This window comes from Ictidomys tridecemlineatus, chromosome 1 (genome assembly GCF_052094955.1).
Source record: "Ictidomys tridecemlineatus isolate mIctTri1 chromosome 1, mIctTri1.hap1, whole genome shotgun sequence".
Classification (NCBI taxonomy): Eukaryota; Metazoa; Chordata; class Mammalia; order Rodentia; family Sciuridae; genus Ictidomys; species Ictidomys tridecemlineatus.
Window position 1 is genome coordinate 106,581,415 of NC_135477.1, and position 12,437 is coordinate 106,593,851.

The window sequence follows — 12,437 nt, forward strand, 5'->3', positions numbered from 1 at the left end:
AGACATTTGGCATTTGTTTTTTAGGGCTTGGCTAGCTTCGCTTAGCATAATCTGCTCTAATGCCATCCATTTCCCTCCAAATTCTATGATTTTGTCATTTCTTAATGCAGAGTAATACTCCATTGTGTATAAATGCCACATTTTTTTTATCCATTCGTCTATTGAAGGGCATCTAGGTTGGTTCCACAGTCTTGCTATTGTGAATTGTGCTGCTATGAACATCGATGTAGCAGTGTCCCTGTAGCATGCTCTTTTTAGGTTTTTAGGGAATAGACCGAGAAGGGGGATAGCTGGATCAAATGGTGGTTCCATTCCCAGCTTTCCAAGAAATCTCCATACTGCTTTCCAAATTGGCTGCACCAATTTGCAGTCCCACCAACAATGTACAAGTGTACCCTTTTCCCCACATCCTCGCCAGCACTTATTGTTGTTTGACTTCTTAATGGCTGCCAATCTTACTGGAGTGAGATGGTATCTTAGGGTGGTTTTGATTTGCATTTCTCTGACTGCTAGAGATGGTGAGCATTTTTTCATGTACGTGTTGATTGATTGTATGTCCTCCTCTGAGAAGTGTCTGTTCAAGTCCTTGGCCCATTTGTTGATGGGGTTATTTGTTATCTTATTGTCTAATTTTCTGAGTTCTTTATATACTCTGGATATTAGGGCTCTATCTGAAGTGTGAGGAGTAAAGATTTGTTCCCATGATGTAGGCTCCCTATTTACCTCTCTTATTGTTTCTTTTGCTGAGAAAAAACTTTTTAGTTTGAGTAAGTCCCATTTGTTGATTCTAGATGTTAACTCTTGTGCTATGGGTGTCCTGTTGAGGAATTTGGAGCCCGACCCCACAGCATGTAGGTCGTAGCCAACTTTCTCTTCTATCAGATGCCGTGTCTCTGATTTGATATCAAGCTCCTTGATCCATTTTGAGTTAACTTTTTTGCATGGCGAGAGAAAGGGATTCAGTTTCATTTTGTTGCATATGGATTTCCAGCTTTCCCAGTACCATTTGTTGAAGAGGCTATCCTTCCTCCATTGCATGCTTTTAGCCCCTTTATCAAATATAAGAAAGTTGTAGTTTTGTGGGTTGGTTTCTGTGTCCTCTATTCTGTACCATTGGTCCACCCGCCTGTTTTGGTACCAGTACCATGCTGTTTTTGTTACTATTGCTCTGTAGTATAGTTTGAAATCTGGTATCGCTATACCACCTGATTCACACTTCCTGCTTAGTATTGTTTTTGCTATTCTGGGTCTTTTATTCTTCCATATGAATTTCATGATTGCTTTCTCTATTTCTACAAGAAATGCCGTTGGGATTTTGATTGGCATTGCATTAAACCTATAGAGAACTTTTGGTAATATCGCCATTTTGATGATGTTAGTTCTGCCTATCCATGAACAGGGTATATTTTTCCATCTTCTAAGGTCTTCTTCAATTTCTCTCTTTAGGGTTCTGTAGTTTTCATTGTATAAGTCTTTCACCTCTTTTGTTAGGTTGATTCCCAAGTATTTTATTCTTTTTGAGGATATTGTGAACGGAGTGGTTGTCCTTGTTTCCATTTCAGAGGATTTGTCGCTGATATACAGGAATGCCTTTGATTTATGCGTGTTGATTTTATAACCTGCCATTTTGCTGAATTCATTTATTAGCTCTAATAGTTTCTTTGTAGACCCTTTTGGGTCTGCTAGGTATAGAATCATGTCATCTGCAAATAGTGATAATTTAAGTTCTTCTTTTCCTATTTTTATGCCTTTAATTTCTTTCGTCTGTCTAATTGCTCTGGCCAGTGTTTCGAGAACTATGTTGAACAGCAGTGGTGAGAGAGGGCATCCCTGTCTTGTTCCAGATTTTAGAGAGAATGCCTTCAATTTTTCTCCATTCAGAATGATGCTAGCCTGAGGCTTAGCATAAATTGCTTTTACAATGTTGAGGTATATTCCTGTTATCCCTAGTTTTTCGAGAGTTTTGAACATAAAAGGATGCTGTACTTTGTTGAATGCTTTTTCCGCATCTATCGAGATGATCATATGGTTCTTATTTTTAAGTCTATTGATGTGGTGAATAACATTTATTGATTTCCGTATATTGAACCAGCCTTGCATACCAGGGATGAATCCTACTTGATCATGGTGCACAATTTTTTTGATATGTTTTTGTATCCGATTCGCCAGAATTTTATTGAGGATTTTTGCATCTAGGTTCATTAGAGATATTGGTCTGTAGTTTTCTTTCTTTGAAGTGTCTTTGTCTGGTTTCGGAATCAGGGTGATGTTGGCCTCGTAGAATGAATTTGGAAGTTCTCTCTCTTTTTCTATTTCCTGAAATAGCTTGAAAAGTATTGGTATTAGTTCCTCTTTAAAGGTTTTGTAAAACTCTGCTGTATACCCATCCGGTCCTGGGCTTTTCTTAGATGGTAATCTTTTGATGGTTTCTTCTATTTCCTCAATTGATATTGGTCTGTTTAGGTTGTCTATATCCTCCTGACTCAATCTGGGCAGATTATATGACTTAAGAAATTTATCTATGCCTTCACTATCTTCTATTTTATTGGAGTATAAGGATTCAAAATAATTTCTGATTATCTTCTGTATTTCTGAAGTGTCTGTCGTGATCTTGCCTTTTTCATCCCGTATGCTAGTAATTTGAGTTCTCTCTCTTCTTCTCTTCGCTAGCATGGCTAAGGGTCTGTCAATTTTATTTATCTTTTCAAAGAACCAACTTTTCGTTTTGTCAATTTTTTCAATTGTTTCTTTTGTTTCGATTTCATTAATTTCAGCTCTGATTTTAATTATTTCTTGCCTTCTACTTCTTTTGCTGTTGTTTTGCTCTTCTTTTTCTAGGATTTTGAGATGAAGTATGAGATCATTTATTTGTTGGTTTTTTCTTTTTTTAAGGAATGAACTCCAAGCAATGAATTTTCCTCTTAGAACTGCTTTCAATGTGTCCCATAGATTCCGATATGTTGTGTCTGTGTTTTCATTAAACTCTAAGAATTTTTTAATTTCCTCTTTGATGTCTTCTAAAACCCATTGATCATTCAGTAACCTATTGTTCATTCTCCAAGTGATGCATGATTTTTCCTTGCTTCTTTTATCGTTGATTTTTAGTTTCATTCCATTATGATCAGATAAGATGCATGGTATTATCTCTACTCCTTTATATTGTCTAAGAGTTGCCCTGTGACATAATATATGATCTATTTTTGAGAAGGATCCATGTGCTGCTGAGAAAAAAGTGTAGCTGCTTGATGTTGGGTGGTATATTCTATATATGTAAATTAAGTCTAGGTTGTTAATTGTGTTATTGAGTTCTATAGTTTCCTTATTCAACTTTTGTTTGGAAGATCTGTCCAGTGGTGATAGAGGTGTGTTGAAATCTCCCATGATTATTGTATGGTGGTCTATTAGACTCTTGAACTTGAGAAGAGTTTGCTTGATGAACACAGCAGCACCATTGTTTGGGGCATATATATTTAAGATTGTTATGTCTTGTTGGTGTATGGTTCCCTTGAGCAGTATGTAGTGTCCCTCTTTATCCCTTTTGATTAACTTTGGTTTGAAATCTATTTTATTTGATATGAGTATGGACACTCCTGCTTGTTTCTGCAGTCCATATGAGTGATATGATTTTTCCCAACCTTTCACCTTCACTCTATGTATATCTTTTCCTATCAAATGCATCTCCTGTAGGCAGCATATTGTTGGGTCTTGTTTTGTGATCCATTCAACTAGCCTGTGTCTCTTAATTGGTGAGTTTAAGCCATTAACATTTAGGGTTATTATTGAGATATGGTTTGTTCTTCCAGCCATATTTGTTTATTAATGCTGCTAAACCTGATTTGTTTTCCTCTTTGATTATTTTCCCCCCTTTACTGTCCTACCTCCCACTGTTGGTTTTCATTGTTGTTTTCCATTTCCTCTTCCTGTAGTGTTTTGCCAAGGATTTTTTGAAGAGATGGTTTTCTAGCTGAAAATTCTTTTAACTTTTGTTTATCATGGAATGTTTTAATTTCATCTTCCATTCTGAAGCTTAATTTCGCTGGATACACGATTCTTGGTTGGAACCCATTTTCTTTTTATTTTTTAAATTCCTAAAAATCTATGTTCTATTCTGACTGTTTCTCCATATGGGCTAGGTTAGTTAAGGCTTTTGAACAATTGGTTCACTATTTTGTATTGAGGGAAAAAAAAAATCCCACTCACCTTTGAAATTGCCCTGTAACAAAATTGGGTAACCTTTAGTATCATAGGCTTTAGAAATTTATTGAGGTTTATATGATCTGTGTCAAGATAGTGCATTGTGAGTTGGCATGTGAAGCCTCAATAATAAATCCTGGAAAGTAGTACTTTCTACAGTGAAGTTTTCAATGATCTTTTTCCTCCTGCCTCATTAACATTAACCCACTTCTCATCTAAAGTGCAATTGTCTTTTTGTGAAAATTTCCTTGATGCTTTTTAAACAATAATTCCCCCAAATTTCAACATTATGCCTAGAAGTTTTTTCCTTAAAATTACTAGACTTCTTTTTGTGTACTAGTAAAAATATCTCGATTTATTTTCATTTATTTGCTGTTGACATATCACCATGAACATTTTATTAGTTCTTTTTAGTTATATGTGACAGTAGAGTCAATTTTGACACATTTGTACAAACATAGAGTACATCTTATTCTAATTAGGATCCCAGTCTGTGGCTAACACATCTCAATTTATACTTAACTAGTTTTCATGATAAATAAAATTCTTACATTTAACATAACTTTCTTAAAAGACCAAGTCATCAAATTCCTTAATGCTTCATTAAACATAAACAACACAAATTCAAAGAGAGAAAATGTATGCCAGCACCATATTTTGATAATAAAAATAAGTTGAAGCCCTAGAATTTGTCTAATTTAGGTCAGATAACAATAGAATCAAAGAATATTAAAATTATTTAATTCACAACTATGCATATTTAAGGATAGAATAATGGCAAAATTCTTTGCAATCATAAGTTAATTACACCCATTTATTTAGCTTGAAACACAAGCTTGAGAAGTATTGCTCTATTCCATTGGTAGTAATTTCTCTATAGCAAATAATTATCTTATATTTGGAGCACGTTGGAGAAAATGTCTCATAAGTCTTTTGTGCTTTTCAATCTCACTCATTAAAGGTACTTTGGGAGAACCCTGGTGTCCTGGATGTTCTGATGAATGCTCTGAATTAAGCACTGTGTTTGCATTCTAAAAATACTCTCTGATCTATACGAATAGTGTGTACTTTATAGAGTTCAGATTTCTCTTGGCATCGTGACATTTGGAGAATATTTGTTTTGAAAGTCTCATAAGAATTTTGTTTTGCTCCCTCTTCATTAGCCTCTGACCTTCCTTTTCCACTTTCTTTCTTTGTGATTCTGCTGTTTTCTTTTCTCTGTTATTTTCTGCTGCCTCAGGACTTCTGCTTGCCAGGCTATATTGTCTTGTTGCTCTTCTTCCCCTGCATTGGTATTTTCTTGCCAGGTATCTAAGTTACCTAATTCAGAAGATTGATGAATAAAAGTGTGATGGTTTAGATGTCTCCCCAAAGGCTCATGTGAGAAATGGTGCAAGAACATTTAGAGTTGAAATGATTGGGTTATGAGAGCCTTAATCTAATCAGGCATTAATCCCCTGATAGGGATTAACTGGGTGGTAACTACAGGCAGGTAGGGCATGGCTGGAGGAGGTGGGTCCCTGGGGGTACGCCTTTGGGATATATATATTGTGTGAGCTGAGCTCTCTCTCCTTCCTGGTGCCAAGTTCCCAGCTGTTTTTCTCTATCACACACTTCCACTGAGATATTCTGCCTCATCTTCAGCCCAAAGGAATGGAGTCAGCCATTTGTGGACTGAAACTTCTGAAACCATGAGCCCCTGAATAAACATGTCCTCCTTAAAATTATTCTCGTCAGGTCTTTTGTCACAGCAGTGTAAAAGCTGACTAAAGCAAACAGGCATATCTTTGTAGCTGCTAATTTATACAAAAAACCTGTGCTACTATTGGGGATGCCCAAATTTAATAGTTTTCTTAATAATGATTTTCTGAGTTTCCCTTATACTTGATGTCATGTCTTTAAAATAGTAAGGTCCTATTTGTTCCAAAGTATTCTGTTTGATTGCCACGTTCCCTCCTTCAAGCTTTACAAGCCTACTCTTTCGAATCTGCTTAACAACTAACCATAGATGGCAAAAAGTATTTGGTCTCCACATAATATCCTTCCTCTGCCATTTGCATATTAATCTCTTTAGGAAAAAAAATACTGTTGCTAGACAGGTATAAACCTTAAATACCCCAAACTGAGTGATGGCCATGGTGGGAATCAAAACCTAAAATTGGTTGATGGGGGAAAAAATCATACTCACTGCACAGATAAGAAGAACATGAGTGTTTTCATATTACACAGCTACATGCCTTCTGTACTGCATTATGTGAAACATTCTAAGGTGCTGGAGGAGGGTGCCTGGTGGGCTTGTTGTAGGGACAGACGTGGCAAGACACCAAAGATAGCAGGAAACAGTTTTATTTGGCTGCAGCCAGGTTCAGAGGGCACAGCTTTTGCTGTAATCAATCAATCCCCTGAACCCTGAGTTCAGGTAGTTTCATTAGAGTTTTATACTCAGCATGTAAGGGGAGGGGCTCAAAGGTTCACAGTCTGCAGAAGTTCACATAAAAGCAGCTTTTTCTTTCACTGTTTTGGGCAAGTTAACCCTTCAAGGGCAACACCTAAAAAGGGGAGAGCTTTTTCTCCCCCTCTTTCCTCCTCCTGCCAGCTGTTACCATGGAGCCCAAGTGGTAACTTATCTTAAAATTGTAGACTTCTCTGTGAAGCCCAGCTCAAGGCCAGAGACCTTGTTTGTTCATTTCTACAAAATATAATATACTGGATACATGTTTGTGAGAAACTAGTAAGGGTGTGTCCAGCACCTGGAGTGCTGGTATCTTCCCTGCAGGTGGCCAAGTAAAGCAGGGCGGCATGAAAATAGGAAGTTTATCTACATTGAACTCTTTTGCAGAGACTCTTTTGCTGACAGCCCTTCAGCCATGGTGAAGATTTCTGGAGAAGCCCAGTTAAGACTTTTCTGTGGAGAGAAGGGGTGCCACTTCAGGATGAGATTTGCATTGTGGAAAAATCAAACTTGAGAAGTGTGAGTTATGGAGAGGGAGGGCAAAATTTCCTACCAGGAGGGAAAATTTTAAGACTGGGAGTTTTCTGGGCTGGTACCTCGAACACCAGTCTCCCAAGGATGGGCTACATGCACCTGTACTTAACCATTTTGAAAATAAGTATGTTTTAGGAATCACCTCCTAGTTCAATGGTTTGTTTAATTTAATCATAAATTCATGCAGTGGAATGACTCTCTGATTTTTGAATTAACTTATCAAGTTTTCCTTTTCATTTTTAGACATATATTTTCTCCTAACTTAGATAGTCAGAAAACTTGGAAGTATAATAAAAAAAAAAATTCCAGAAGCCCTTTGGCCAGTCTCCATAAACTTTAAATTTCCTTATATTTGTTTTCTCTGTCTCTTGCTCTGTCTCTTCTGTTTGTTTTTTCTTGAAATTTATAAGAATAAATGGCAGATATGATATCCTTTACCCCAAATTCTTCAAGGATTTTTTTTAAGTGTATACATTCTCTTACATAATCAGAGTACAATTATGGGAAACAGAAATTAACATTGATGCAATACTATTATCTAACTTATAAACCTTATCCATATTTATTAATTGTCCCATTAATGACCTTTTTTTGGTTAAAGAATGCATTGCATTAGTTACCATGTCCTTTTTCATTTAAAATCTGTGTGAGTGTGTTTTTCATGTTATTGACACTTTAAAGAACACAGGACAGTTGTTTAGAATGCTCTCTGAGTTTGTCTCATACTTTCCTACCACTATTGACTCTATTGGCTCAAATCAACTTATTTAGTATATACCAGCTGGTTAATGTCATAAAGTGATCATATAAAAATGTTTGAAAACAATTACAAGGGTCACCTATACCAACACAAAATCTTACCAGCAGTGTGTGAAAGTACCTGTGTTCCTATGTCAAAGTTAACAGTGTATTGATAGGTTTTATAATTTTTTATTTAGGAAGAGAAACAATATCTCATTGTTTTAGTGTATAAATTTTTAGGAAAATTGAACTGAACCATTACTATTTTTTCTTACCTTAATATTCAGCTGCTTATAACCATCATCTAATCATTTGCATATTCATTTTTAATGACTATATATGAACATGTAAGTATCATCAATATTTGAAATATTTTTAAACTCCAGATTTGTAGCAAGAGATGTACATTTCACATTAATAAAGAAAAATAGTACAAGGAAATAAGCACTACAACAAATGATACGAGAAATAAAGTGAGAAACAGCATAAAAAACCTGGAACATCAAAGTAGCTGATACTGTGATTTTTTTTCCCCTCAATGTACATGAATGGGTTAAAGATACTTGGATTTAGTTTTAAAATATTTAAATTAGGTTTTGTGCTATTGTAAGAGACACTCTTAAAACTGAATGAGTGAAACAAGGTTAGAAAAGAATGGACAAGGACATGGCAGGCACCTGCTAAGAAAAGAAACAGTGCTGTTCTTGTTTAGGCCTCAGGCAAAGAGTGTTAAATAAAACAATTAGATGTGCTGACCACTAATGTAATTTGTATCAAATAAATGAATATACATACGCCTTTCAGTGTAAATAACAATTCTATATAGAAAGCACAATTACAACTATGATAAAATTAGTCAAAGCATAAATATAATTGGAAATTTTAATATAGCTTTATTTCTGACTAATTAAATGGTCAAAAATAAAACATGGGAATAAAGACACTGAATAATGTAATTAAATTTGCTAAATATAAAAATGTTTATTCATAATATAGAGATTTTATTTTATTATTTATTTATTTATTTATTGTTTATATATAACAGCGGAATGCATTACAATTTTTATTACATATATAGAGCTCAAATTTTTCATATCTCTAGTTGTATACATGGTAACACTCACACCTATTTGTGTCTTATACATGTACTTTGGATAATAATAATCATCACATTCCACCACCATTAATTATCTGATGCACCCTCCCATCCCCTCCCACACCTGTGTCCCATCTAGAGTTCATCTATTCTTTACATGCTCCCTCTCCCTATCCCACTACGAATCAGCCTCCTTATATAAGAGAAAACATTTGGCATTTGGTCTTTTTGGGATTGGCTAACTTCACTTAGCATTATCTTCTCTAACTATCCATTTACCTGCAAATGCCATGATTTAAAAATTCTCTTTTATTGCTGAGTAATATTCCATTGTGTATATATGCCACATTTTTTTTATCCATTCATCTATTGAAGGGCATCTAGATTGTTTCCACAATCATGATTGTGCTGCTATAAACATTGTTGTGGCTGTGTCCCTGTAGTATGCTGTTTTAAAGTCCTTTGGGTATAGACGGAGGAGAGGGATAGCAGCATCAAATGGCGGTTCCATTCTCAATTTTCCAAGAAATCTCCATACTGCTTTCCATATTGACTTCGACAATTTGCAATCCCACCAACAGTGTATGAATGTACTTTTTCCCCCACATCCTCGCCAACACTTATTGTTGTTTGTCTTATCATAGCTGCCATTCTGACTGGAGTGAGATAAAATCTTAAACTGGAGCAACATAGGGATGACCTCTTTCACCACTTCTATTTAACATAGTTCTTGAAACACTGACTAGAGCAATTAGATAAAAAAAATTAATGGTATATATATATATGAAGAACTCAAATTGCACTATTTGCTGATGATATGATTCTATACCTGGAAGACTCTAAAAGTTCCACCAAAAAACTTCTAGAACTAGTAAATGAATTCAGCAAAATAGCAAGATATAAAATCAACACCCATAAATCAAAGGCATTTGTGTATATCAGTGACAAATCCTCAGAAAGGGAAATGAGGAAAACTACTCCATTCTCAATAGCCACAATACAGAGATTTTATAATTTCTATAGGATATTTATAAAGATTGATTATAAATTAAACTGTACAGAAAACCCCGAAGACAATACCAACCTGAAAATTCTTTGATTAAAATGATGCAAAGTAGCAATTAGCTGTGAAGAAATACAACAAAGAAATGCTTTTTTTTCCCTTCTTTAAATTAACCTGGCAGAAAAGTGAAAACCAAAATTACAGTTATATACTATTTTGAAAGAATGATTGGGAAAACTCTTGTATTAACAGAAATAAACCCAATAAAACAGGAAGAGGGGATTCTGACAAAAGATACAAATTAATGAAGTAGAAAATAAACCCATAAAATATATGATCAATAAACAGTATTTATTTTGGGGGGGGATAGATAAATCATTATCTGACAAAACAAATTAAAATGGAAAGAAAGCACACTTGCAGACTATTAATAATGAAAACTGGCTAAAAATCCCAATGACAGAGGAGATAAAAATATAGACCAACTATGTCAAATAATTACTTGAAACTCTTAAAGATGACTTCAGTTTACAGAAATAAATGACTATTAAAATAAAAAAAATCAAAAGTAAATAATGATAGACTAAAATGAAGAAAGAAGCCTATTTGATTAGTGTATTTAATACTTGCTATTTTTATACTTAAATACTGGAAGTGCTAATTTTTGAGAATAATTTAGAAATATTTTAAACCTTATGTAACTGAATGCTCTTCAATTCAGAAATTTCTTTCTTAAGAATTTATTCTTAGAAAATGAGCAAATGAGTTTTTAAATGACCACTCATGGATGGTTTTAATAGTTATTTTTGCCCACTTTTGTGAGGTTGTTTACCTCCCTAGGAACAATTTACCCTATGACAGAGGTAAAGAATTTATGATGGGTATCTCAATATAATAAAGATATCTATAGGAAGACAAAAGCTAGCATTATACAGAATAGAGAAAAGCTGAAATAATTTTCTCTAATATTTGGAATAAGATAAGGATGTCTACTTCAATCCTTTTCATTCAACATAGTTCTAGAAGTCCTAGCTGGAGTTGAAGGCAAACAAACATACAACAACAAAAGAAAACAAAAACAAACTAATAAATAAAGAACATCCAAATTGGGAAAAAGGAAGCCAAAATGTCAGTTTGTAGATGACATGGTCTCATATATAGAACATTCCTAAAACTCCAGACCCAAACTGTTAGAAGTGACAAAAGAATTCATCAGTAGGATGGCAGAATGGAGCAGGTCACTTTCCTGGCTGCTCCATGGTATGAAGCCAAGAAAGCAGGCAAGCAGCTTCTCAGCAAGGTGGATGAATGAAAAAAGTGGGGGAGGAACTTAACTTTTTACTGGAATTTAATACTAGACACTCAAAGCAGATTGGAGCCTCAGGAGATTGGATATAATAAAATAAGAAAGAAATCTGGCACCACAGCTGCTGTGGTGGCCAGAGGCACCAGCCAAAGCAGTTCCTCTGTGAGCACAGAGGAGGGATAAGGGAATTAAAAGGATCCACATTCTTAGGAAGAATGAGTTGCATCTGGATACAGAGAGTTTAGAGATCAAAGACACTGCCCAACTAAACTGAAAGGTGCCCTACACAATAGCCTTGTATGGGAAAGAACCTGCATCTGGAGGCATGTGGAGTACAGAGGAAGGAATTATTTTGCAGCCACAGAGCAGGGATTGTCAACTGAGAAAGTGGAGTTCTACAAACCTAAGTGTGACCCAAAACACAGGTGCAGCAAACCCACACTGCATGATATACAGTGTGCCTAAGTGACCAGGAATAAACCAAATGTGGAACAAGGTTTACCCAGGAACAACTGGTCTCCAAAACCCACTGGGCTTGTCCCCTCCCTTCTAATCTGGCTGCTTGTAGGACTGGCTGGGAAAGACACCCCTGCCAAGAATTTGGAAGGGCGGGGGCAGGAGAGACAGACTAGAGACAGAACCCTAGACTAGGAAACTTGGGGTCCACAGCCAATATACTGAACTAAAAATTGTCTCTTCTACCACATATGTGGACCCAGGGGAGATCCTGGGATGTAGTCTTCCAGCATAATCTGTCAATGCTGGGCCTTGGGGGTAAGCTGATTTAGAACATTCAGACCAATTGGTATCCAGTGAAGAACCTGGAGTCTAGCTAAGCCTGAAGCATGGAGCCCAGCTAAGCCTACCCCTGCCCCCCAGGAGTTCTGCCTATAGGATTACCTCTCTCACCCTAGCAACCTCATCCTGAGGGTGGAGCAAGTATCATACTCCAGACATTCCCGTCTGACTGCTGAGAAGGGAAGCTGAGAATCTTTTGAACTCCAACTGAAACTATTTAACTTTTCATTGAGAGCTTTTTGTCTTCTTATTTTCCTTTTCTCTGCTTAATTGTGACCTGGATCATTCATGGATATTTATACATATTCATATT

The 12,437-nt window shown here is 35.7% G+C and overlaps 1 pseudogene; it reads right to left on the reverse strand.

Annotated features, from left to right (window-relative positions):
• Window positions 1-5,243: 5,243 nt before the first annotated feature.
• LOC110598235 (receptor-binding cancer antigen expressed on SiSo cells pseudogene) lies at window positions 5,244-6,331 on the reverse strand (annotated as a pseudogene).
• Between the last annotated feature and the right edge of the window lie 6,106 nt (window positions 6,332-12,437).